The sequence below is a fragment of the Triturus cristatus genome, chromosome 2_1 (genome assembly GCF_964204655.1).
Source record: "Triturus cristatus chromosome 2_1, aTriCri1.1, whole genome shotgun sequence".
In the NCBI taxonomy this organism is placed as follows: domain Eukaryota; kingdom Metazoa; phylum Chordata; class Amphibia; order Caudata; family Salamandridae; genus Triturus; species Triturus cristatus.
The window spans coordinates 319,563,720-319,591,506 of NC_140581.1; positions in this window are offsets into that span (position 1 = coordinate 319,563,720).

Below are 27,787 nucleotides of genomic sequence, written 5' to 3' on the forward strand. Positions count from 1 at the left end.
AGTCTAATTTTCCGACCCCGGGACATATTTCAGCAGCGGCTGCATGTTGTCTGTGCTGCATGCTGTCTGTTCCCAGCAACAAAGTGCAGTCAGTGAGGGGGCTTTGCTATTATCACCTCCAGCTCGGCCCAACATAAAAGCCTGATTTAAAAGGACATCAGCCCTCCTTTTGTTCGAGTAGCAGCCTCGCTGGGAGCTATCGGGAGCCTCACACATATATGCCAGAGTAATGGAGAGGAAAGAAAGGCACACAGTTTATCACTTCGCAAATACTAAGCGAAAATTATAATTTAGAGGCAAGCTTTTGATTTTGTTTAATGCATGCACTGTAAGAAAGCCAGATGTATCACTCTGTATAAGTATTTACACGAACAACAATTTTTTTATTTAAATCTTTTAACACGCTATTCATCCCAATTTAGGGTATCCGAGCGCTTTACATCACCCGCTCACACACACACTATACATAGAAATAAATCATACAAGTGTGTAAACCACTGTACAGGATGTCTTACATGAGACAATGAGCATTACAATGTGTAGAATTCACATATTGTTGTTCATAGCTCACTCAGGGCCTCATGTAGGTAGCATACCAGTTACCACTTCTTAAATACCGAGCCGTACCGAATCGGTATTTAAGAATCGGTAAGATATATGTAGGTAAAAATTCGGTAACAAGTACCGAATCGGTAACGTTCGGTAATCAAGAATCGGAAATCACCGATTCGGTAAATACCGAGGTGGTAATTACCGAATCGGAAAATACCGAGGTGGTATTTACCAAATCGGAAAATACCCATTCGGTATTTACCCAATCGGTAAATAATATCACATGACTTGAGGAAATAGCCAATCCTGTACAACCACACCCCACCCAACCAGGAAGTGGCAACACCCAGGCAGGTGCACATAATTAACAGACCCTGGAGAGGCTTGGAGTGCAGAGGAGAGGCAGGGAGCCAGTGCCTGTTCGTGCAGCAAAAAAACATCATGTCCAGCCAGAGAACACAGAGAGATGGAGGGGAAAGGAGGAGGAAGCTGAAATTCAGCCCCAAGGAACTCCAGGTGCTGGTGGAGGAGGTGGTGAAGCAGCACCAGAAGCTGTTTGGGAGGCAATCCCTGCAAGTGCCTGAAGCTGAAAAGCGCAACATTTGGCTGGCCATCCAGGCGCAGGTCAATGCTGTGGGAGTGACCCACAGGGACATAGAGGTCCTCAGAAAGCGCTGGTATGACCTGAGGATTGTAACCAAGAGGAAGATGGGGGACATCCAGAAGGAGGCCAGCCAGACTGGAGGTGGAACCAACAGGGCACCTGCCCTCACCGAACTGGAGGAGCTGGTGGGGGCCACAATCGAGCAAGAGAGCGTCGTGGGTCTTGGGGATGCTGACAGCTCTGCCAGAGCCGCCACCCAACAAGGTAAGACGAATGCACAGCAATGTAGCCCCCCCTACCCCTATCCCACATCCCCCATTGTGAAAGGAGAATCCCACTCCAGTCCACATGTGTTAGTGCAGACAGGCAATGCATTCTGGGAGATGTAGTCAGGGAAACACCAACCATGAAGTAAATGGCACAGGGCAACAAGGCATGTCACACACATGAGGCACAAGGAGGCAGAGGACATTTTGGAATGTGAAATGATTTATTGTGATGCTTGCAATGCAGCCCTTCGGGGACACTGAGCCGATGTTGCATTTCTGTCCACAGATGTGACATCACGCAGGACAGGTCATGCTGCAGGAGAGAGGGCACACCGGCCACAAAGATCACCTCTGGCCAGCACAAGTTCAGCCCAGGGAGCAGGGCCACAGGCAGCCGCACCACCAACACAGGCAGCCTCGCCTCACCCAGAGCCAGCATCACCGCACCCAGAGCCAGCATCACCTCACCCAGAGCCAGCATCACCTCACCCAGAGCCAGCATCACCTCACCCAGAGCCAGCATCGCCACTCATGTGTGAGTCACCGGCCACATCACCGCCTGCAGGTGTGAGAATGAGGAGGCGTCCTGCAGCCAGGCTGCGAGCCTTAGACACCTCGTCTGACGACAGCAGGGGCCCTGAACAAATCACCATGCCCCAGGATGTGAGCCATGCCACTGTGCCCTACACCTCACAGGCAGCACAGACGGGAGCAAGAGGGCGCCGCAGGTCGCGTGTCCAGAGTCCACCAGCAACCATTGACAGCCATGGTGTCTTCTCGGGGCTCGAGGGCCAAATGTTAAAACAACAGCGCCTGCAAACAAAGGCAGTCATGTCAGTCCAGAGGCACATGCGGGTCATGAAATCTACATTAGTCAACATGGACAATAACATCAGCGCTATGGCAGCGGGCATTCGGGACATGTCCCACTCAATCCAGCAGTTGTGCAGCAAATTAGATGCTGACATAGATGCACGGCGCCGGGAACGGCAGAGGAGGGACACTACCACCAGGGCACTCAACCGTCTGGCAACTGCCACTTCTCAACTCTGCCGGCGCTCTGTGTCGATGCAGGAGGGCCTGACACACTGCTGCAGCGACGTGTCTCGGGGGATGGTGCAGGTGACAAGTGCACTAGAGGTGCTATTAACTAGTCAGGCGGCGACAACTGCTGCAGGGGATGCTGCGGAGAGCATCGACACCAGCAGCCGGAGCAGCATTACACCCCCTGTTCCAGAAGGACGCAGGAGCAGCAGGCGGCTTGGGGTTGGCTCTAGTGAGGATGCTCAAGCCGTGCCATCCAACACTGCAGCGCGTATGCGCAAACATTGATGCAGCCCTGCGTGGCCACTACCCAATGGGTGACGTAACCCTGGACTTACTCCTTGTATATATGCTGTGTTGCCAGATTGGCTTGGTCTTGTGTTCATGGCGTAGTGCCGCATTAAACTACGTCATTACATAACACAACTGGCTGTGTCCCCTTACTTACTCAGAAATAGTTGCATGTGATCACTGCCCGTCTCTCTCTCCCATCTATTGCAGTTGGCACTCTAGCTGCGTTGTCCTCTGGCTGGCCTGACTCATCCTCGTTGTCCTCAAAATGTGTTAGTTCCACATCTGTACCTTTCTTCGTGGCAAGGTTGTGCAGCATTGCACAAGTGGCAATGATCTTGCAGCAGTTGATGGGTGTGTACTGGCGTGCGCCTCCGCTCTTGTGGAGGCAGCGGAACCTGCTTTTCAGTAGTCCAAACGTGCGCTCCACCACGTTGCGTGTAGATTTGTGTGCCACGTTATATCGTCTCTCACTCTGGGTTGATGGGTGTAGGTAGGGAGTGAGGATGAATGACCGGCAGGCATATGCACTGTCGCCTAGGTGAGTAAAAGGGAAACATCAGTCACATGCCTCTATACACGATGTATTGTAGGTTTCAAGGGGCGTCACTGTTACTTACCTAGCAGGTATCCCTCTCCAAATTCTTCAGCACTCAGTCGTGTGTAGATCCCACTGTTCTGGAAGATGTAAGAGTCGTGGGTGCTCCCAGGAAACTTCGCGACAATATCAGTGATGATGTTCCCTGCATCACAGATCACCTGCACATTGATGGAGTGGGTGGACTTTCTGTTCCTGTAGATGTGCTCAGTGTCAGCTGGTGGGCAGATTGGGATGTGTGTGCCATCAATACAGCCAATGACATGGGGGAACTGTGCCATGTGATAAAAGTCAGTTTTAGTTTTCTGCAGTTCAGCCTGTGTGTTTGGGAAGCTGATGTAGTGTTGCATTCTCTGCATCATGGCATCCAGGAACTTCCTGAAGAAACGGGACAGGCAACTCTGGGATACACCACCCACCGCAGCTATCACCACCTGATAACTGCCGGATGCCAGTAGATGTAGGCTGCAGAGCACCTGCACATGTGGTGGTATGGCATGCGCCCTTCTAGTTGGCTGGTCCAGGAGTGGGTGCAGGTCCCTTATCAGGTCCATGATGGTTTGGGGGTGTAGCCTGTACCTTTCATGTATCTCTGCATCAGTCAGTTGGAAGAGTGTGATGCGCTGTCTGTAGATTTGTTCCTCCCGTCTCCATGTCCTCAGACCTGCTGCCTGTAGACGTAGGCGCCTTGCAATGACATACAGAGCGGCCATGTTGTCCACGCTGTTGCATTTTGGGATTGCTTATATGCACTGTTGATGGTTACCACCTGCTTTCAATCCGTGTTAATTACCGACTCTTAATTACCGATTTGCATAGATTTCTTAATTACCGATGGTTCCTACATGTCATTTTCCGTTTTACCACTTCATATTTACCACTTCATATTTACCGATTCGGTAAATATGTATTCGGTAAATATGAATCGGTATTTTTGGATTCGGTAATTATGATTCGGTATTTACCGCTTCATATTTACCGAAAAGTTGTTTTTGGACTCCTACATCTCACTTGTCTGAATACCGGTCGGTAACGGCATATTTACCGAAAATCGGCCGTTACCGACCGGTATTTGGCGACCTACATGAGGCCCTTAATGTGTTAGATTATAAGGATTGCATTTTCTGAACTGCAAGTAACAAACAGAACTGTGTTAAAAGTAACACTTTAACCATTATACATACAATACAAATCTGTAATCTGCATGTTACAAGATGTGCTTTGCATGGGACGCATTAACCCTGTGTGTTACTTTGAGTCGCAATTGTGACTACAAAATACAGATCTCACCAGCAAATGCATAAACCACCATACCTATCCTACCAATATTATTCCCTGAAATTTACTGGGCACACAAAGATTTCTGTAGCAGGTGCCTGAACTTCATAAACTAATTTTGAAATGCAGATTTTGCCACCAGATTCACTGCCACCTTCCTCCTTGTTGCTAATTTCTTTCTGGCAGAGTTTTTTTTTAAATGTATATGTTGACTGTCAGACTACTTTCCATGAATCCACCCCTCATGGCTCCACGCTCCTTTTGTTGTCACACCTTGAACCCCAATTTTTGGGTTCCTGGAGAAACGTTTTTCCAATTCCAGTCCTGCTTTAAGGATCATACTTAGGGCAGTAGCAAAGCTGGAAAGCTGCTTGAAGCCTACCTTGTGTCCACCCTGTGGATTTTTTCTCAGCATGTCCAGCACCAGAAGCCCACATGAAATCAGCAGGAAGAATAAAGAAACATTTCCACCCTGTGATTCTCCCAAACTGATGTGCACCAGGAAACTGAAAGATCAAAATTCGTTGCACACCATTTAAAAAAAGTAAGCAGCCTGAATGTTGGTCTTTTTTTCCTGATCGCTCACAACTGCCTTAGCCTTCCTGCACCTTTCCTTCCATTTCAGCTGCATCACACAATGCACATGGACAGAGATTGCAGTTGGCGATAAATCTTAAGTATTGTTTTTAATTCATGATGCATGAGGTTAGAGAATGGGCGGCAGGAGAAGACACACAAAAGACAGTTGTCATGTGAACCTTATATAAGGTCTAGATTCTTATGATACATGGAACAACTTTATAGTGAATTAAATCACTCAATAGGGTTATCTGCCTACCACTCATAGCTAAGCACCATTCCAGCTTCCACTTATTGCTGTATGTTTGTGAAAATGCATTGATCGACATATGTATGTGAAACATGTCAACTTATTGTTTCAAGTTTGGCCACACACACGTATTTGCCAACTTGTAGAAATCGTTTGCTAATTTCTTCTCTCATCCATCAACTGTGCATTTTTACCTTCAAATAAGGCCTGTCTTGCAAAATCCGGCTAGCTACTCCATTACCCAAATATTTCAGTTTTGTGAAAAAGTATCTAAATCTGTCATACCACAACAAATATTTGAAATATTGTGCTCTATTTATCAGTTCCAATCACTAAATGTTAAAGAGCTGTTTACCTTCAAGGAAGATGAGTTACATTTTTTATAGCTCTTGAAATTCTAGAGCATTCAATTTGGGCTTCTTAAAGTTTACAAAGTTGTTACCATGTCTGGGTATGGCTGGTCTTGTTCTTTGCCCTTCTTGTCCCTACCGACTGCAGCAATTCTGTAGAGTTTGCAGTGTTCTGTATCGCAATACACTAACAGCGTAATTTTGCTCTTACAATGCCCTTAGGTCTGGCAGGCTGATGTAATTCAAAGTTACACTATGTATGAGACGATTAATCACGTGTGCTTGCAGGGTTGGATCCTTCAGTATGAGGTTACAGGGAACCGGAGATCCCACAGGTCAGTGTTACTTTAAACAAGTAGGCCTTCTCCAGTGCACCAAGTTGGCAATGTAGCATGTCTAAGATGGGCAAAGTTCTTATTAGCTAGCTTAGTAATGTAATGTAATTTAAATGCAATTTGTAAAGTGCAAACTCATGCCCAAAGGCGTCTTGGCTAGTCTAATGTAGAATCTGATTACTGGATGTAGTTTGTGGTAATTGTCAATGTCCCTTCATCTCCACACTTATGTAACCTTTCTGTGAAAACCAGCAATATTTACTTGCGGTGGCCAATATTTTCTTTAAAGTTCTAGTTGGGACTGGAATTGCACGTGTCCTTTTGTGAGTTAAGTTGATCACTATTTCCAGCTCATGCTTGGATCGTGGGAGCTTACAATTATTTTGATGCTGAGATGATGCCTCTTACTGTGAAATGTATGATCCATTCTTTCTGTGGGTATTCTAGTGGGACTGATTCAAGGGTGAGCAGTCCTTCGATTGTGCTGGTAAATGTGAAGGTCGTTTAGATATAGTTATACAAGAATAATAACATGAGAAATGTCTCCTGCTAAATGTGGAGGTGACAACATTTGTAGGGCAGTATGCAAATTGTAAAAACTTAAATGTGGAGTCCCAAACGTTTTCTTAGGGGACCATTACTGAATGCCAGGGTTGCCATTTCCTTTTTCTTCTGCTACCCTACACTTGCTTTACCTTTATCTTCCTCTTACAAGTTCTTTTTTCATCCACTGTTCTGCCTTCAACATTGTTTTCGGATCTCTCATTTTTCTTCTTTCTTCCCTTTCTGTCTTTCTTTCTTGTCCCATGTCATGGTATGTTGCTGAACAATGAGCCACACTCTCCTAAAATGAATTCAGGTGCCCACCAAAGACACAATTAGAGAGGTAGGTACAGTTGGATAAGCTTACTTCACATAGGAGCGTGGTCTCACTGCTGGCAAGCGCAGGCAGCTGAAGCAAATTACATCTACATGGAAACGTGATGCATGTGGAATAGTACTCCTGGTGGAGTGGGCTGGCGGCGGAGTTAGTTTGATCAATTTTTATGTAAAGGAAGTTTTACACTGACAAAAGGCAACATTTTTTAATGTGTAGCTTAGAAAACCGAAGGTTGTCTTCTGCCTAAATCAGGAGTGTTGTCCCATGGACTTAATCCACTTCACAATCTCTGAAAGTATGATGGTTGGTTTATGAACATGGTAAGCTTGGAGCTCACTTTGTGTTCCATGCCTTGGCCACTGATCTGTCTGACAAGTTCCAACATGTTTTTTTGCAGTTACTAGGTTCTCACTCCAGTCAATTTTTCTACCTCATAACTTTAGATGTTCCTAATTCAACTCAGTGGTTATAACTATATAAATTTTCTCCAACGGTGAAAGTACTCATAAGTCTCTGCAGCAAACTCTGCAGTAGTAGGCGTATAAACTGTGCTTTGTTGTTGGTGCAAAGTTTAGTATGCCTAGTTTATAGAACTTAGCGGCTTGTCTACTGTAGTAGTCAGATACCAAACTTAATCCACATTGGGGCTGTTAATTTCTTAAGACATGGAACTCAAGTCACAGGCTTAAGTACGTATCAGCTTTCATTTGTTTCTTCTCATAATTCTCTTAAATGCACTCAACAGACCTGCAAAACATATGTCTGAGGTCTTAAGATCTGATGTCACTCCTTGTGATGTTGCTTCCAGTAATGTTGTGGTCATGATGCCACTTCCTGTGATGCTACTTACAATGCCACAGGCAGTGATGTCACACACCATGATGTCACTTTCATACTGCTGGACCTGGTTAGTGCCCCCCCATTTATCTTATTAGGACTTGTGCCCTGGATATATTTAAATCCCTGCGACTTTGTTTTTGTAAATAATTAGTTTCCTTGAAATTTTATGGCAAACAGGCATAGTATTAATGTCTGTCCGTGTCTCAAAATCCCCTGTCTATGCACCTGGTAAACCTACACAAAGTTGATACAGATATTATGAAAATAGTTATATATTTCCACCACTCTTCATTCATTAGCAAAAAACTATTAATAAATATCAGCTTTATTCAGAAAACAAAACTTTGAAAATGTGTCATTGCAGGTATCTCTTTTCTGATATTTCTGTAATTGATTGTTTATACGGTCCACAACAAAGAAACTCCACAAACAAGCAGTGAAAGAAAAGTGAAATGCTCTGTTTAACTTTTTTTTATTTGTTTAGAGATGCTAAGTATCCTGCAAATGAATGCAGCACCATGAATTTGGAAAATAATATACAGTTAGTCTTCTTTTCTGGGAAATACCATCAAACATTATATATATATATATATATTGGAACCGTTAAATCAACATCAAGTTACCAATAGCCAAACCATCATCAATCTGACGGATGACACATTGAATGCAGCAGAAAAACAATTGTTGCCCCTGGGCTTATTTTACTGTCCGGAGAGTTCAATGAACTACGCAGCAACAAGGATTGATCTATATAAAAGCATAAGAAAACTGAAACTCAAAAAACATTTCCTCGTGCAAAAGCAAAATAAGCTTCAGCCTACTGACAGCCAGATATTGTTGCCTTGTGATCTGACGGCAACCGATTGGCCTATTCTGCAGGTAGTACATGAACTGGCAACAGAAATCAATGACTCAACCCAAGGAGGAGAGAGACTTACTAGTCAGACAGTAAAACATAAATGTGCAACTCCTTTCAAACCACGATCTACATTTACTCCCATAACTATTCGGGATTCAATTGATGTATTCAATGAACAGGTTATTTCCAGCATTAAAAAACGTCATCAAACAACAATTGCCAAGGCAAAGAGTAAAGGCAATAAACAACAACTACAATATCACCAACTGATGAGCAAACTGAAGGAAAACAAGAATGTAATTATTCGGAATTCTGACAAAGGTGGCAACTTGGTACTTTGGGACAGAAAGGACTATATTGAAGAGGCCATGGTACAACTAAGGGACAGAGAATGTTACCATCGTCATGATAATCAGAACTTAAAAAGCATGTACAATTGTTACAACATGAAACTTGTAGCATGGAAGAACTCTGGTCTTTTGACCACTGATGAGTATAAATACATATAAAATGATAATCCCGTGACGTCTATAATGTACTTCATCCCAAAAGTACATAAAGATCCAATAAAGCCCCCAGGCAGACCTATTATTTCAGCTTGTAACAGTATTTTAGAAAGAACATCAGTCTATGTGGACTATTTCCTTCAGACACACGTGAAAGAACTGCCTTCGTACATGAGGGATACGGGAGACTTTCTTGCGAAAATTAGAGATGTGATATGGCAAGATGATTATTTTCTAATTACAATGGATGTTACATCCTTATATACTTCCATTAGGCATCAAGATGGTCTCAAGGCAATAAGACACTATCTTTCACGTAGAGGTCCTGACTTTGACCAACATAACACAATGTTAGTCAGCATGGTTGAGTTTTGCCTCAATAATAATGTGTTCATGTTCGAAAATGTACTGTACCAACAACAACGCGGAGTGGCGATGGGGGCCAGCTTCTCCCCTAGCTATGCCTGTCTACACATGGGATGGTATGGTGGGAGGAGCTGGTCCTCTGCAATGAATTCTTGAACAGTATGACATTGAATGTCATAAAATGGTTGAGATACATAGATGATCTTTTTGTGGTTTGGCATGGAACAATCAGTGAAGCAGAGGCATTTGTTCAGAATTTAAATGTCAATACTTTGAATTTGCAATTCACTGCATCTATTAGTAAACTTTCTGGATGTTGAGATATATATCCGCAATGGTCAGATACACACCACACTGCATAGAAAACCCACCACGGGTAACTCGGTGCTCCATGCGAGTAGTGCCCACCCTGATCATCTCATTCAAAGTATACCATTTGGGGAGATGATACGGTTGACGAGAATATGCAGTAATGACAATGATCTGAAGCAGGCACAGGCATCCAGTAAAGCTAGATTTTTGGCTTGAGGATATTTGCCCAAATACATAGCAAATGCCATTCAGAAAAGTAATCAGTTAAGTCGTGATACCCTTTTAAATAAACAAAGCAAGCCAGAGACTACTAAGAAGGAAGGAGAGGACTCATTCAGGTTTATATTTGGGTACAGTAAACAGAGCAAAAACATCAAAATAATTATAAATAGGAACTGGCCTACTATATTGGGGGATCCGATTGTTGGGCAGAAGTTACCTAGAAAAGCCACTATAACCTACAGTACAGCACCCTCCATGAAACATACCCTGCTGTGCAATGATTTGCAAAATACAGGCAAAGGCACTTGGCTAAGCCAACGTCATGGCTTCTTCAAATGCAAAACCTGCAAGGCATGCCAAAATGGAATCAATGCCACTTCCTGCAAAACCCCTTTTAATCCTGTTGAGATCCCGATCAACAAAGCCCTAACATGCAAAATGAACCATGTGGTTTATGTGCTGGAGTGCCCATGTAGTCTCCGATATGTAGGCAGTACCATACTGCAGGGACACAAACTGGTACTCCAGCACATCAGGGCAATAAAAACATCAAGATCAGTCCTATCCGGTGGCCGATCCAACCCTTTTGAGATACTTCCTGATTGATTGTGTGCAGAGTAAGAAGAGAGGGGGTGATCGAGTGAGAGCTCTACGCCAGTTGGAGACTAAGTACATTCTAAACCTCAATACTAAACACTTACCTTTAACAGTTGATTCAATGAGATTTAGATACAATGTCCACAGTAGATGAGAATAATAACAATGAAATTCAATAGAGAAGTCAATGTGAAAAATCTAATTAACCCCTATATATATAGTAAACATTGGACTACAGTGCTGCATATTTTTAAGTTCCATATGTAATTTCTCATGGTGTTGCAGTATATTTCAGTCATATTTTATATTTTGTTTTTAACACGAGCACATTGCTCTTTGCACTAGAAAAGTATTTTGCACTTCTTTGAACAGTGGATAGGTTACACTAGAATGGCGTACACTAAAGAGTATAAGAACTATAGCTTGTGACATTTGTCTAATATATTAAGGGCTCATGCCAAGGTATTTAAACCTGGATTTTATAGCGTGTGTCATTAACAATATAATTGCATGTTTGCACAAAGCTACGGCAGCTATATAACAACTTTTTAGGTATAAAAGCAATACCATATGTCATATGTACTGTACTTGTTATTTTAAAGGGAACAAATCGAAAGTTTTTTTAGAAAAATGTATTTAAACATATATTTCTTTTAAACTTGAAGTTGAAGCTCCCTTTACAACATCGATGAATATGTTGTCTATGTCTATGGTTATAACCACGTGATGTTCAAATGCACTGGTCACTTTAAAAACAAAAACATTTAACAAAAGTATTTAAGCAATCACGCACCGAATAGCGCGTCATGTGATCAAGATCCCTAGAGGATCGAAACACGTCAGGCGAGTGAGAGTGTGTAAGGGAGCGGAATAAAATATTATGGCACTCATCTGTGGTCCATCCTCCGTTGTTGTACAACGCCGGGAGAAGAAACGGCGTATGGAGTTTTACTCATTCATTCATTATTAACTTTATTCGGTTTCATCAAAAGAAAAACCATAAAAGTATCATACATCTTAAAGAAGGCATAGCATTTTCCGATCATTTAAAAAAATTACTTTTGGTTGTTAAAATCAACACAGTCAGTTATTTACATGTTAAAAAATTTTACATTTAGAATTTTACAGATTAAAAACGTGTAACAACTTTAAAATACATCAAAGTTCAAATTACAAGTTAGCTCTATGTCGAATACAGAATTTCAGAAACCTTACTATATTTATGGCTAACAAATCTGATTCCAAAAATTGGAGAGCCATAAAAGCAGGGCGACATTGACGAAAGCCCATACTTTTTAAGATCGGGATGAGCCATCGCTTTCTGGGTTCAATATAAAATTTACAAAAAAGGGTTACATGTAGGAGCGATTGTGGGGAAATTCCATCACATTGACAATGGGTTAGCTGCTTAGACCAGTCATTTGTCACTGGGAAAGTGACAAATCGATGAAAGATGTTTAATCTGAATCGAGTCAGTAGGAATCTATCAAAGCTGGATAACTTCCAGGTTAAATAAGGCTGGATCATCGCAGTTAATTGGATAGACAATGAGTGCTGAACAGAGATTTTATTTACTTCAGTTGTCAAGCGGAGACCAGCTATGTGCGTTAGACATTGATTTTTTAACGATTTCCTTGAAATCCGGGCCATTTCCTGGGGGTTATGATAGTAATTCTCCAAACCCAAGTCAGTGAGGAACTTCCTGACATATTGAAACCACTGAATCTTCTGGACATGTTCTAGCTTGACACAATCTGTCACTACTGCTTGGGTAAACGTTAACTTGTTAGAGGTCCAAAGACGGTGCCATAATAGAACTGGTTGCATCCCTATGATGTCAAAAATGTAAGACACTCTCAGCTCTAAATGGCAACTGAATGTGGACGTACTTTGTGGTACTGCAAGTAAGAATCTTAAAAAGCTGTTTTCCACTTTTTGTATAGATTCAACGTGAACAAACCCCCATACCCCCGCCCCATAGATGGCCGTGCTAACGCATTTCGCCTGGTAAATACGTAGGATCTCTTCCGGGGTTCGTTTTCCAAGCCTCTGAGTAAATGCTACTAAAGCCATTGTAGCTTTTAAAAACTGTAATTTTCTAACCTCGATTGCTCTTTTCCAGGTTCCCTTTTCATCTATTATCACTCCTAAATAAGGATAAGTGGGAGTATAATCTACCCTGGAATTATTTATATAAATGTCTTTTCCTTTTTTTAATTTTCGACCCGAGGTCATAATGAAAGTCTTTTTTATATTGATTTTTAAATCTAAATTCGACATAAATAAATTGTATCGATTTAGAGAACGCTGCAGTTCAAGGGGAGTGCGGGCGATAATAACCGCATCATCCGCGCATAGGAGAGTGGGGATTGGACAAAGGGAAGGTCCTGACTCCCATCCAGCATGGCTAATTCCAGGCCGTTTGTGTAAAGAGTGAAAAGAAAGGGGGCCAGGACACAGCCCTGTCTTAGTCCCCGCTCCACCCTAAATGGTGCAGATAACTGGCCTCCCAAACCATATCTCACTCTCGCGGTTGCATTTGAATAAATTTCTCGCAAGTAATTAACCAGCAGAGTATCAACCCCCATTACTGTCAGGATGTCCCAGAGTTTTGCATGACTCACGCAGTCAAACGCTGCGGTAAGATCTACATAGTCCATATGCAGTCTACCACCCTTCACATCTACATATTTACTCCTGAGTAGTGACAAATTGAGCACCTGCTCGATGGTACCGAGGCCTTCCCTAAATCCATACTGGAGGTCAGATATGATGTTGTTATCTTCTGTCCAGAGCTGTAGGCGTTCTAATAGGATGCGGCCCACCACCTTTCCCAACGAGTCTAATAAGGAGATAGGGCGATAGCACGTTGGACTGTTGCGATCACCCTTTTTAAAAATCAGGACCAAGATGGACTCTGACCAAGAGGCCAAAAGACCCGTTTTTCCTGTAGCTTCTAGTACCCTGTGTAATAGTGGGGCCCATAAATCCACAGGGACCCCATCAGGGCCCGGGGCCTTTCCTCCTCTACTGGCATTCAAGGCTCGCTCAACCTCGTCCAAAGTAAAATCTAAGGTCAGTGTGCTCAAAGGGGGGCTCGGGCTACTGGTCCTTTTCCCGGGAGTACTGTGAGTTTGGATAAGATCCTCCGTAAGGGTAAATATCTGAGAGAAATGAGCTATCCAATCGGATTCAGTAATTGCACCTTCTATGTTACTATTCTCCCTTCGGCCAGAGAGGAATGGGGTATTTATAACTTCCCAAAACGCTGTGCTGTCATTACTTTTACAGCTAATATGTAAAGCAGCCCATAATTCCTCTTTCAGTTCCTTCTTTCTCAGACATAAAGTCTTATAATATACTTTCCTAAGTTGGATGACCGCTGTCCTATCTCTATTAGGTTTTTTAAGAGCTACTTTAAGGTTAGAGTACGCATTTGTACAAGATGTATTAAACCAGCTAGTTTTTATTTTTCTCTTCCCTTTGGGAATAATGGTCAGGGCGTCATTTATAGATTTAGTTACTACTTTAAAGTTGTCTACTATCTCCTTGGGATTTGAGCTCTCTGCCAAACATATAGTTATTGCCGGCATGGAGGTTCTAATAACCTTCTCTGTTATTAGTTCAGGGTCTAAGTGAGCCCACTTTATAGCATAACCATTTAGTCTATTCATAATAAGACTATCCCCGTGTGACGAGGTCTTTGGTCTTATTCTGCCTCGTACCAGTTGTATAGTAATGGAGATCGGAAAGTGGTCACTAAATACGCAGTCATGCATTGTAAAATTAGTTAAAAAATATGAGGCCCTAGATGTCATAAGGATATAATCTATACAGCTGGAAGCTCCTCTACCATTAAAGGTTGGACTTAAGGGAACAGCAGGTGTTACCAATTCATTAGAAAAGGACAGTTGAAGCAGTGAAATCGTCTCATTCATACACGCCCCTGTAAAAGAATGGGGGAAATGGGTGATATTATTATCCTGAACATCCAGAAGGCCACATGTAATGTTATTGTTTCTTTCACAGAGAGATAAGTTGAAATCGCCACCCCACATGATGATGGGATTCTTCCCGGGGTGGTTATTACTAAGTTCTAGAAGGTAATGACGTATTTTCTTCAATGTCTCTACCAATTTTGTTTGCTGAAGGTTATTATAAAAATTAATGACCGTGATGTGGGCTGACTTATTTAAAACTATTGAGATTATCTGGTAATTCTCCATGTTTTTTAGAGATTTTATTTCTCTCACTGGAATTAAGTTTGAAATATACACCACCAAACCACCCTTCGCACGCCCCGATGCTGAAGAAAGTGCCGGGGAAAAAAAAGTTTTATAACCATTTAGATGGATTGGTTGTACAGCCCATGTCTCTTGAAAACACAGGATATCATGGGACCGCACAAAAGTTAACCACCCTTCTTGATTAAACTTTGATAGAAGACCGGCAATATTCCAATATGCTACACTAATAGAAGCCCCTTTTGAGTCAATGTTGTCAAGCTGGGGGGCTCTGTTAGAACAACTTCTTTCTTCTAGAGGGTCACTATTCGTTAAAGATACCACAGCAAAATCTAGATCATTAGATACTGGAGGGCCTGATTGATGTAACTTTTGGCCATAATTGTCTACTGGGAGTTCTTCAACTTGTGCAGAAGGAACCGGAAGAGAATTAAGGGAGGGGATCAGGAGATTATTCAATTGCCCTGCTTCCAGGGAAGGATTACAGGCTAGAATCAACTGTCCTTCAGTATTTTCTCTCTCTAAAGTGAAGGGGGCAGGTCCCAAAAAGCGAGTTGGTTGTCAGTCCATCTCCTCCAAAAGTGACAGAGGCTCAAACCTGTTCTGCGTTAGAATGGAACCATTTGTTTTCAAGGTGGACTTAGGGACCGGCTTATAAAAAAAGGCAAGAGGGAGGGACGCAATTACTGTTGATGTATTGGGTGATTCCTTGTTGACAGCCAGAAGAAAACGAACCATTCTGGGCGTGTTAAAGTTTACTACAATACAGTCACCCTGAATAGATTTTTGGGAAGGGCCCACCCATCCTACTCTTCGGACCATCAAAATTTGATTTATATTCTGAGGGTTAAAATGCTTATGTTTTACCAGCCAGTCCCCCACTTTATTACGAAGGGAGTACCATGTTTCTGTCAGTCCCTGTCTTAGAGGTGGAACCCCTGTTAGCACCAAGACATAAGGACAAGATGCTGGTGGTAAACTTAGATTATCTATTTTTGATTGAACAGTACAATTGGGGGGATTAGGGAGCATATTTTTCTGCCCCTGGTTACTGATTGTCTCTGCCCTAGCAGTGGTCTTAAACATGGGACCCTCAATTACAGGATTTTGGTTCTCTAATTGCAATAGGTTTGGTAAACCGTGCTGGATCGCTTGGGTGGATAGATTATAATTTTCCCTATGTGATGAGGGAATGCTCGTAGTGATAGGAGTCGTGTTTGGAGTTTCGAAGCAAACTCTAATTGAGTCAACATCCTCTTTCAATTGTATCAGCTTATTCTCGATACAAGTAAATCTTTCATCGAAAAGGGAAGTCAGGTGTGAATGCCTTCCATATGACTCCCTAGATCTTGTGGAATGGCTTTTGGATTGTTAATAGGGGAACCAGGCGGAAATTCGGGGCGGCTTGGACTTTTTTCTGTTCGAATGTGTAGCGAGGTTGTACCCAATAAACTAGCACCAGGGCTGGCTGTATCCTTTCCCTCTTTGCCCTGTTTACCTCCCTCCTGTTTTGCTCCCATAGTTCGTCCTTTCTTTTGTTTAGTTTGTTCCCGGGTTTGGGGGCCTTTCCCTCTTAGAATAGGGATATTAATCTCCTTTTCTCGTACGTTGGGAGATGGTAATAGTGGATTCGCAAGAGGTGAGGAAGGTATTAGGGGAGTGATCTTGTTCGTTGGTAGAGAACTATTGTCTTCCTCCTCCCTAGACAAAGGAAATTGTAAGGGGTCAAGTGAGAGTCTGCGCTCTGTTAATTGGATCTCATGTATAAGGAGAGATTCTGCTCTTCCCGGTTTCAGCTGGTGCAGTATTTCACCCTGCATAGGGCATACCTGACGCCGGCTAAATTGTTTCAGTATTTTGGGGGCCCCATGCCGCAGTGCCCTCGTTGTGGAGAGGAGGGGGCTGACTTTAAACACATGTTTTGGTCCTGCGATGTTTTAAGTGGCTACTGGGAGGAGGTCGTCGGATGCCTGGCCCAAGTGACAGGGCGGGAGTTGCGGGTGGAGATGGGAGTCTGTTTGCTGCTTTGGTTTCCACACACGCCGCGCACGAAAATCACTAGCAAGTTTTGCGACCTGGGGCTGGTGGTGGCCAAGCGAGAAATTACGCTCCACTGGAAGTCGAGGACGGGTCCCAGCGTCGCGAGGTGGAGAGCGACATTTACCAAGTGGGCGGGTAGCGAGGGCACGTTCAGGCTGCAGCTTGCGCTTAGGAGAAACGATGACAAGGCTCTGGACATGGCTCGGGCGTGGGAAGCACTAATGGTTGATCTCCAGGGATGGGGAACAGCGGGGGAGGGAGGCCCTGCGGCACTGGAGCAACAGGCGGGTACTTAGGGGTGGGGGAGGCTAGCTGATTGGCTCATGGGGGCCGGGGGCTCTCCTTTTCCTCTTTGCCTGGGGCCTGTCTGTGGTGGGGGGGGGGGCGGCTCATGGCTCTTAATACGGCTCCTTCTGAGAGAGGTTATCCTGGTAGTAGTCGTCCCGGCACACTGACATGTGGGTGGGGGGGGGGCTGTATTATTTCAGGGGAGGGTTTGGGGACGGCACATTGGTAGGTGGAAGTGGCCCAGATTGTATTTGGATGTGATTTTATAAGCGGATGGCGGCCACTGGCCAGATGAACATTGTGGATGTCAATTGTGTTTGAGTAATGCAATAAAAAATGTTTTTGCAAAAAAAAAAAAAGGAGAGATTCTGCTCTTATCAGGAAAGCGTAGAGAGTGCCCACAGTGCTCTTTGATTTCTCCATCGTATTCAAGTGTTTACCAAAAATATCAACAAATAATGGACACTGTATGACAAAAATTACAAATCAGTCTACAACCAGTAGATAGAACGACAACTTTGCAGAATAAGTCCAGAATAAGTTCGGGACCTATTACTGCCACGATGTAAAGGGACACAGTGAGCGTTGTATCTATATAACCACAGTTCTTACCAGCCCTCCTAAATGGTCTGCTTGTGGGATAGTGCCAAGGGACAGGGCCCTGCCCTGCCTCTGTTGGCCTCTGACGGCCACGGACGGCCCGCCCATTGCCCGGGCTTCGTCCGGGCTATGTCTCGCGCGCGTCCCACGCTGCGGGGGGAGAGGCAGCGCTTTAAGCGCAATGGGCCACGCCTCTCCCTCACTCGCGGGAGCTGAGTGCAGTCTGGTGCACCCTGGGGACTGGGGTCCTCGTCCTGGGTGATGCGCTGAGCTGAGGTATGCAGGGAAAGGCAGCAAGGCGTCCCACGGAGCTTCCTGCTCCCAAAACGGCAAGTAAAGTCTCCCGTGCTGCGGGGGGAGAGGCGGCGCTTTAAGCGCGATGGGCCACGCCTCTCCCTTACTCGCGGGAGCTGAGTGCAGTCTGGTGCATCATGTGATCAAGGCCCCCAGAGGACTGAAACGCGTAATGACGGCGGTGCTGGGCACGGACTAAACTTTAAAAGCACAGAATTTTGGGTTCGCTTCGTCCTTTCTGGTACGAGAAGTGTGGGACGAGATTCGGACATATATATATATATATATATATATATATATATATATATGTATATATATATATATATATATATATATATATATATATATATATATATTTTTTTTTTTAGATGTACAGGTTTACATAAAAAATGGAGAAATTGCCACTAAACTACATCGCAAAAAAACTGCAGGCAATGCTATACTGCATGCTACCAGCACTCACCCCCAACATCTCATACAAAGTATACCTTATGGTGAGATGCTTAGGTTAAAACACATAAGCAGTAATGATGATGACCTACAGACTGCTCAAGCAGCCAGTACAAAACGATTTCTTGAGAGGGGATATTCCAAGAAAACAATAGCTGTGGCCATTAAAAGAAGCAGTATAATTCAGCAGGGATAGCTCTTAAATACACAGACAAGTGCCAACATCATTAACAGTATTCAAACTCAATAAGAATCTGCACAAAATGTGGAAACATTCAGATTCATAATTGAGTATAGCAAACAAGCAAAGGTTATCAACAATATCATTAAGAATAATTGGCCTCTTGTATTAAGTGATCCTATCATAGGCCATATATTTCCAACTAAGCCAGCAATCACGTATAGCAAAGGGCCCTCAATGAGGGATGAATTGGTCCGTAATGACCCATGGGATTGCAAAAAGACGACTTGGTTAAATCAGAGAAAGGGCTTTTTCAAATGTACATCATGCAAAGCATGTCAATATGGAGAAAACAAATCTTCATATAGAACACCTTTTAATGACAAAGAAATATCTATACATCGAAATTTGACATGCAAAATGGAATATGTGATCTATGTGCTGGAGTGTCCATGTGGCCTTCAATATGTTGGGAGCACGGTTCTCCAGGGCCACAAAAGGATACTCCAGCACATGAGAGCCATAAAAAACAAAGATCAAACTTACCCCGTGGCACGTCACTTCGAAGAGTCACATAATGGAGACCCTAAAGGCTTAAAATATTTTTTGATCGATTGCGTAGAAACCAGGTATATTTTGCAATTAGACAGTAAACAACCATTGGGCCTGAACGGAACGGAGGATCTTTATACTTGCCTATAAATAAAGTCGTATAATTTATGAGTCTGAAACAAATCTTTTAAAAAAACAAGTAATCCGCATTTATGCTTGGAATAAAGAGAGAAAGAAACAACTATCTCTCTGTCTTCATCACAGTTGCACTTATGGGTTTTATAGTTTTTTTTAAATATACACAAGAAACAATACACACGTCACAATATACACAATTAACATTGTTGAATATCTCGCAAGAGAACAAAATTGGATAATCAGGATTTGGTCATAGATATTATTAGTACTATTAAATGACACTAATTGCCCAGCATGTTTCACTGACACAGTCCCATTTATATATACATTAGATCCCACTATGGGAAACACCATGATGATAATAATTGGTTTGTTATAAATGTGACACTGTGTCAGAAATGCAACCATGATCCAATATTAGAATTGTTACATGACATCTTATGCGGTTCCTAAATTATTAATTATTTATTCATTGTATTGGAGTCAGTAATGGTTTTATATATTTATATATTTATATATTTATATATTTATTGCAACAAAAGATTTTACAACAATGGATATTTATTTATTTATTTATTGTTAACGATAGGTAGCATCTATTGTAAATAATATTATGTGCATGGATAAGTGTCCAGTATTTAAGCAATTTTTCTATGTCCAATTACCACTTCAAAGGCGATATATATAAGCACTTGTCACTTTAAAAAAGAAAAAAACGCACATCAGGTGAAAAAAATGGTTAAAAGCCCAGCAGAGACTGTTACTAGCGTCATGTGATCAAGGGCCTGTGGGCTCGAAACGCGTAATGGCTGTGCTTGTGATAAGACAATAAAGCTAAATATTAAGCACAAAATTGTGGTCCGAGCTCCTACCTGCAGCGGCAAAACGAGTGCTAGAATAGGAGTGGAAGTAATATATATATATGTGATCAAGGCTCAAGGGGAGCCGAAACGTTATGGCGACATCAAGCAGTTGAGCGAATAAATTCCTTGCACTAAAGAAGGTGGTCCGTGTTTGTGTTGTTGCGCGGGGGCTACGAGGAGGCTGCCCTGCCAGGGATGCAATTGAACTGATATATATATATATATATATATATATATATATATATATATATATATATATATATATATATATATATGAGTAAAACTCCATACGCCGTTTCCGAGTAGTTATAATTACTCAGATTTTCCATAGTAAAGGGATTTTTTGTTTGCTAATAACTTTGGAGCCTTTTGATTAATCTGCACAAACCGTTTTTTTTAAAAGTTCATTCAATTTGGCTGCTTCAAGGAGAGTTTTTACATTTAGCCATCAAATGTACAATTTTACATGTTAATTTACTTGGGAAACGTTTCTATTGGATACAGAAAAAAAGAGCAAAACAGAATTATACAGAATTTGGCAAAAAGTTAAAACTTTATGAATCTGTTCAGCCGTATTAGAGAAATTTCCATTTATAAAGTGGATTAGTTTGGGTATGAATAGGTTAACCCTCCGAAAAAGTTAGGTCTCTCTGGACGGTTGATGAGAGTGCTTAGGAAAAAAAACTTTATAAAACTACTCATACTTGATTGGTTGAGGGAGCTTTTCTCCCATTGGTCATTTTGGTACCATGAGACAAGTCCTGGTCCAGCGAAACTGAAATGATCCGATTGGCTGGCAGAACCATTGAACAAAACGCTGCTCTCACTCTTACAGGACCTAAGGACTGGTTCAAGAAAAAGGGCACATAATGGTGCAAGGGGAGTAAACCCTGACCTCCAGGCACATGTGAGGTGGGGGTCCATAGGGATCCACACTAATTAAAATAAAAAATAAAAGAATTAGCTGATTTGGCAGTAGTACCAAATATATTCACTGAGAAAATATATACATATAAATAGATATGTTTTGCGCTTAATAAAATCACAGATTTTTAATTTGGGACTGTTGTGCTACCTCGCTTATACGGCAAGCCACCGGTTGCAAGTATGGTGACATGGGAAAGTGACTGGTGAAAGAGATCACAGCAAAAGAAATATAAATATGTATATTCATTGAAAAAACAAAGGTTAAAGTGGCATTATAGTTAGGTGTTGAAATGAGAATAGAACAAACATTTAAAATTAAGAAAACTATGAAATCCCCCAGTTATAGTTTAATGAACTAAATTCAATTTTCACCCCGTCACACACTGCTTGTGATCTCACGTATTACATCTCTCATGTCATGTTAAATGAGGCTAATCAGATCACTGATGACATCTCAATATACATCATTGATGACGTCACTGATGATATTAAAGTCAAATACAGCATAGGTTTACTGTGTGGGTGCAATTATTGGAAATAGTGTAAGCCCTGAAGGCAAGTGTGGTTGAGCATGTTGAAAGTTATGTGGTACATTATTTACAAACCAGTAAAGTGACCCTGTCAAACAAAGTAAAGGCTGAGTGTAAGAATGTGTATTATAAATTGGGGTGGATGGTAATTTGTCTTTGTTATGTCAGGAAAGGTTTCAGTAATTTAAACTTGAGCTCCATACCTGGCAGCTATGGCACAGAGAAGACAGGCTTATCCTAGGAAAATGTGTAAAACATTTAGAAGTGCCAAACAAGTTAAAAAGTCCAAAGCAGAACACAGTAAAAGTTCCACTGCAATTTGTACAAGAAGAGACTTTTCATAATCAAAATTACACAAAAAAGACAATAAACTAATAAGCTTTAAATAAAGATAGCACCAAAAAGAGGAATGTGCCAACCGTGTTACAGGGTGAAGTACAACGCTGGCCGTGATGGAACATGAGTCAAATACAGACACCAGGTTTGTCCCGTTCAGAGGTTTTACCTTCTGTCTTAGTCTCTGAAGTAGAAGTGAAAAAATTCCTCAATGGGCAAGCAGCAGGCTGTGACTTTTGGTGGGAAAGCTCCAAGCAGGAGAAATTATATATTCATAGCCAAGGAAGGTCCCTCGCTGGCCGAATGCTATTGGTGCCTTCACCTGGTGAAGATTTCTACCTTCTGATATAATCCCTGTTTTGAATTCCTCCAGCAGGACAAAGCTGCCAGCTCTAGGCAAACATTGCCCCACAATTACAGATACCTTCACTGTGATGCCCCGGCGAAGTATTTTGCTGCTGTGGTTAAGCTCTGAGCAGAAGCAACCAGAATCTTTGGCCCAGCTGCAGGGCCTTGACTTGCCAGGTTTGTACTGGTCTTCTACTGGTTCTGCAAGCAAAATCATTGAAAAACTTTCTAAGTCCCAGGGTTTGGTTTTGGTTGGGTAGGAGGAGTACACTCTAACACTTATCCAAGGGCCTCCGGACCTCAGGGGTTTCACGTAGGGGTCAGGACTCACTCCAGTGGAAAATACCAGCAGGGCACTGGGAAGGTTGATTTGGAAGTGGTCAGCTGGGCTCAGGAAAGTGGGTTTTGCATCCCTACAGTTTTACAGGAGGTCAGACAACTGACCCGTGGAGTCCACTTCCACCCTGGGTACAAGTTGGAGAAGGTCCAGCCCATAGGTTTTTCCTCACAGGTCACAGCAGGTGAGGTCCTACTTCTGTCTTCCAAAGGTCCAGAGCTGTTCTGAAGAGGGTGCAGGGGGTGCCACATTTATGCCCGTACCAGCCTATGGGTGTGGGAACTCCTAGCCACTCCACAGCTAATGGGGTAAAGGCTCCCAGGGTTGACATGACCCACTTTTGAAGCACTTTCTGTAAACTATCACTCAGTGCCCGTGTCTCCCTAAACCCAACACAACAGAACCTTTCCTACCCAGTGCAGAGCTCCCTGTGCCCACCCAGAGGCATAGCTATGATAATAGGCAAGCCCTCCCATGTTGTCACTCAAAAGCAGTCCTGAGGGAAGCCTCTTTCTCACTGGGATTGGTGCTTGGGTGACTAGCAGGACAATAGAGAGGGCAGGCTCAGGTGTGATCTACATCTGCCTGTGAAAGGGTGGGCACCGTTTGAAGTTAATTAAGTGGTTCCTGGGCACTGTCAAGATGGCTATCTTGTCAGAGAGAAAAGCATCTCTCCACATTCAAGCCCTTTGTCCACTGACTGGGAGCAATACACATTTGACCACTTGACCATTAATTTGAATTTTATATTAACTTTACAATAAGTACTTGAATAATTGTTTTAGCTATTTCCAAACTGAATGTATGCATTATATGGTGCTTTAATGTAACCCAGTGTTTTCATATGGGAGAGCCAGCATTACCACAGTGAAAAATGACTTTGGAAATTTTTCACTTCCAGGAAAGTTACACATGCCCTCCCTTTCAAATGTCATTCACCCTGCCCTATTTTCTTATATGGCCTCCTTTAGGAGTGACTTATAAGTAGGCCTGTCAAAAGGCTTATTTAGCAAAGCCAAATTTGAATTTTTAAAGCTGCCTAACCAAGCTGCATGGGCACGGCTGGAGACATGCTATGTATGGTCACTTTTGTGGTGGCATCATATGTGCTAGTGTTCACTAGAGTAATTTAACTTACAGGTCCTGAGTACACTTTTTGGACCACATACTAGGGACTTATCAATAAGTTAAACATGCTAATCAGGATTGTAACCAACGTTGGTATGTTTTAGGGGTCAGGGCATTTGACTTGTGGCTGGTTAGCAATGCCCCAGTGCCAAAAAGCCAGCAGCATCAATTGAGAAAAAATGGGGATGACCATGGATGTAGAGGCATTACACTGAGCGCACCTGATGTGTGTTGGGGAGAAATGTTTCAAAGTAGCTTATGGTTTAAAGCCGAAGCTTGTTGAAATAAATCTGTGAGAAAAGCCAAAGCTTCTGTTAACATTAGGCTACCTACCAGAGGCTGCCAACGCAGCTGTTAAATAGCTGTAATAAAGTGCTACAGACAAATTATTTGTAACAGGAACATTTATAAGGTCTGGACATTTAGTTCATGAACTTCACTGAAGATTGTTCAGTAATTTTGATTATGAGGAAGTGGGACTGTTGTAAGCATGGCTGTAAAGTTGTATGCATTGTGAAAACATCAGGAATGTGCTCAACTCAGGAATGTGTGTAGTGTATTTAACATATCATATGAGATGTAATATGGGAGGTCATAAACTCTGCATGGTGGGGTTCCTGTTATAGTTAGCTCAGTAAACCATAACTAATGAATTTCAGTGGTTTTTAGGTTTTATTTTTTAGTCATAACTGCATTTTCTCTGTCCTTTTTTAGCGAATTTCTGTGTTTTCTGATCATATTCTAAATAAACAAATTGCAGGAACTGACCTCTGCTTTATTCCAAAATTATCGTTGGTAGGGGGGTGCAGTGCCTCAAAGATCAGCACTTGGGGCTTAGCTCAGAGTGCAAAGTATACTTAGATTGCGGATATTTGTAGAAACAGAGCTCCTTGCCATAATAAGCCTGGCAAGGACTAAGAAGTGAAGAGGACTTATTGCGAGAAAGGGCATTGACAATTGTTGCAGAGCAGCTAAGGTTAGACCCCCCTGAGTAAATTAAGCTTGCTGGGTCTCTTTTTCTGCCTGGCTAGCTATTAGAACCTGTGGTACAACTTGGGGGCGGCATGAGATAACCCACCGCATGATCTTAAGCTATCCTTGTTTCGGTCCATCAAAAGCTTAAACATGTGATACCAAAAAATATGAATTAAAACAAAGTAATTTTAAGATCGCGACCGTCGCCCCTTCAGATGTAGTGTCTTGCATCAAAAAGCCACAATTGCCGACGCTGTACTTCCTGTTTCTTTCCTGGGGCATTCAGGAGCTTTTCTTCGAGTGGGTCATGAAGGTATGTTCTCCTCTGCATCCGTACTCCTATCTCCTTGAAGTCCTTTTTGTTTTTTGAGTCGAGCTTCGGCGGCTGCTAGGAATTTTACCAACCAGCAGCTCAGTTGGATATCGTCGCCGCAAAAGCATGCCAGCACCGCTTGCCTGCAAGACCGTATCCGTTTTCTGTTGAAGAGCGGTCTCAGGAGGGCCTGTCGTTCTTGTAGTAGTTCCCTGCAAATGGTTATCAAATGCACTATGTTTTCTTCACCTTCACCACAAAGACAACACTTTACTGGTGTCTGGGCCCGTAGCCAAGGGGTAGATGATTTGCCTAGGGTAGCAACCCTAGGCACAATTTCAAAAATTTCTCTTTAGTTTTTTGAAAAGCCAGGCTGGAAGTATCCTTGGGGCAAGGGTTTAATGTAGGATTGTACCGTAAGCCAGCCATGTGCACGCTCTACCAGGGACGCTTTATCCCGCCAGAGCGATTCTTTCCTGACAGTCTTATTTACTACTTTTTTTAAGCCTGCCGGGTCCCCTTAGAGTTCCCAAAGCTTTCGTAGCCCCAGCTGGTTGATGGCGGCCTCCAAATAAAGCCTTGCAGGGCAAGTTTCTTTAGTTTGTAGCTCCTTCCACAGGAGAGCATTTAGTGTTTTCGATTCTCCCCTGCTTATTTTGTGCCAGCTTTTTATATATGATCCTTTGCGTGCCAGCTCTTCTCTTTGGAGCCCGAATTCAAGTCTCAACTGTGCAGGAGATGTGTAACTTGGAAAGCCAAAGATCATGTGCAGTGCTCTTGCTACGGTGTCATCAACTGTAGCAGCGTCCCTCCCTCTCATAGCCTCATTGCCATAAGTAATCGCTAGAATTAGTTTTGCTTGGATCACCTTGATAAGATGAAGGAGGCTTGGACCAGTGATCTTGTTTTTTAAGTTTCTTAAAGCTACTGCAGTCATTAGACCTCTCTTTTTTATGGCATCAAATTGTGGCTTGAAATTGCCATTGTCGTCTATAATGAACCCCAAATATCTGTATTCACAAACAATGTCCAGCTTCCTTGATGCCAAAAACCAGTTATTTGTTATTCTCTTTTTATGGATGTTCATGCACATGACTTTGGATTTCTCTTGGTTAATGCTAAGCATATTTTTTGCAGAGTATTGTGACGTTATGTCCAACAGCAGATGTAAGCCTACCAGGGTACGGCTAATGAGTACCAGGTCGTCCGCGAAGAAAAGATTGGACAGCTGGGTACCCCCTAGCTTGGGTGCGTGCAAGTTGATTTCGTTCAGCAGAGTTGATAGCTCTCCCATAAATAGATTAAAAAGTGTTGGGGCTAGCACACAGCCTTGTTTAACCCCAGTGCTTGTTGGTATCTTCCTCGATAGATATTCTCCATTACCTAGTTTAACTTGCACCCACGTGTCACTAAGCAGGATGATTAGTTGATTTAAGAGCAGTGGCGGGATGTTCAACTATTTTAATTTTTGCCAAAAAAGGTTTCTATTAACACGGTCGAATGCGGAGCAGTAATCGATGTAGCACAGGTATAGGGGTTGTTTTACGGTGAGAGCGACGTCGATCATTAGGGATAGAGATAGAATATTGGTAGTCGTCCCTGTGTTTTTGCAGAAGCTGGTTTGATTATATGGAATTGCAGTAACTTCTGTTGCCCATGATGTTAATTCCTGGAGTAATAGGCCTCGTTGTCAAGGATACTAGCTGGTAGCTTCTCGGGTCATTTCTATTTCCTTTTTTGTAGATGGGGGAGATGATGGCCCCCCTCCAGGGTGATGGGATTAATGACGTTTGTAAGATCTTATCAAACATTGGTTTGAGAACTGCAGCCCAGAATTCAGAGCCTTGTTTAAACAAAATGGGGGGATCCCGTTTGGCCCTGTCGCACCCTCTCGTCTTCCCTTTGAAATTATTTTACAGATCTGCACAATCATAGTTGAGATTTCTTGTTCTGACGCCTGGATTTCATTGTATTGTAGTAGCCGGACTTTGGAGTCATGTAAGGGATTGTGTCACCCTTCCCTGGTTTCTTGAGTTTCATTAAAGTGTAAGCCAAGAAAAGTTGTCCAGGCTTCTTCTGTGGCATAAGATTCTATACCCTGACTCCGCTCGCCAGTCAGATTATTGATCTTTTGCCAAAACTGTGCACTGTTGCCTGTTTTAATATCATGTAATAGTTTGGCCCACAGAGTTTCATCTGCTTCTTGTTTAAGTCGCCAAATCAACTTCCTGCGGTCGCCCTTTCATCGTCTCAGTTCTTGTTGAGCGGCAGGGTCTATCCTCAATCTTCGAAGTGTTTGATTGATCAAGGTCTTAAACTTTTTTATTTGGATGTTATTTCTGAGATTTAAGTTTTATATTGCTCTTATGCCTCATAACTTTGACCGCCCCTTCGACATGGCCAATGCCCTTTTTTGCTCCTGTTACTTTTCGTAATGTTCTTGTAAACACTTCCCAGCTGTCGATCAGATCTGTTGTTCCTGTTTGCACTTCGCCTAATACCTGTTTACCG